The sequence below is a fragment of the Callorhinus ursinus genome, unplaced genomic scaffold (genome assembly GCF_003265705.2).
Source record: "Callorhinus ursinus isolate GAN/ISIS: 27379988/994484 unplaced genomic scaffold, GSC_fseal_2.0 scaffold11974, whole genome shotgun sequence".
NCBI classification, from domain to species: Eukaryota; Metazoa; Chordata; class Mammalia; order Carnivora; family Otariidae; genus Callorhinus; species Callorhinus ursinus.
In genome coordinates this window covers 1-1,240 of record NW_027409024.1, presented here as the reverse complement: position 1 = coordinate 1,240, position 1,240 = coordinate 1, and the positions used below count along the sequence as shown (strand labels likewise).

Here is a 1,240-nt window from a genome sequence, read left to right as displayed (position 1 = left end):
CCCTCAATCTCCAGGCACAGGAAGGCTATTATTGGTTCAGCCCTGGTCACCCCACCACCCTTTGGGCCAATGGCCGCGGATCCTGCACTGCCAGTTGCTTATTGGCTGCTGCCAGCGGAGGCTGGAAGCACAGCTGCTCTCATTGGATGTCCCTGTCATCCAGGCATAATTGCAAGGCAGGAAGCCTTTTGTGTCAAAGGTAAAGATGGCATGCTACCAAGGCACAGATTCAGATAAATTTTTAATGTAATAAAGTAGGCCTTTTTTTAAATTTTATTTATTTCTGTTAGGTTCATCACCTAAAGTAGGCCTTTCACAAGGTCGGGAGATTGACTAGGGCACAGTTCTAGATAGGTTGAGTTTTCTGCACGGTATGTGGGTCCCCTTCTATGTATTTAACTGAATTAGGATGAGGGGATACATTGAGGGAATGTGAATGGGGTAAGCGTGAGTTTTGCATCTGCTACAGTGCTTCACTTCTTGCTGTATCAACACCCTCGGAAATTCTCTATAGGATACTATTCGAAACAAGTGGGAGAAGGAGAATACAAAAGGCAAGTAAAATTATTGTGTTCCCAGCTCTTACCATAAAGAGTCGCGGAGACGCTGACCTGAAGGACTGGGCCACTTAGGAATGTGATGAAATGCGACATGGTCGAGGAAATCTTAACTGACTGCACCACACACATGTATTAAAGTGGACTTGCTCACGGTAAAGGTGTTTTAAGAGCAGGCAGAATGGCACAGGTCCAAACGCTAGAGTAGGCGGGTCTCTGGAGAGTTACAGGACTCTTGTGCCAAGTGACGTGGCTCTGCAAAGAGCCTTTGGTTTGCGAGGTGGTCAGGCGGTCTGGAGGCAGCTCATCTGCGTCCGTAGAACCTGATGACTACCTTCATGGCCTCGGACACGGTGTGCTTGCCAATCTCCCCAGGCTGCAGCAGGCGCACATCTGTCTGGATCTCCCTGGTGGTGATGGTGGAGCACTTGGTGAAGCGGGCAATGCGAGAGGTCTCCTCGGCACTGCGCTCGAAGATATCCTTGACGAACGAATCCGTGACGCTTACGGCCTCCTGTGAGAGGCTGAGGCCCTCGTGCACATGCTTCAGAACCCTGGCGAAGTAGGTTGCGAAACTGTCGGAGCAGTGGCGGCGGCGGTGGCTGACAAGGCGGTGGTAGCGGCGGCACGGCCACGGCGGCAGTCTCCGCGCCTAGGCTGCGTCTGCTTCGGGCTCATCGGAT

At 51.9% G+C, this 1,240-nt stretch overlaps 1 pseudogene; it reads right to left on the bottom strand.

The window, feature by feature from the left end:
- Positions 1–861: 861 nt before the first annotated feature.
- On the bottom strand, positions 862–1,235 carry LOC112818085 (histone H2B-like; annotated as a pseudogene).
- Between the last annotated feature and the right edge of the window lie 5 nt (positions 1,236–1,240).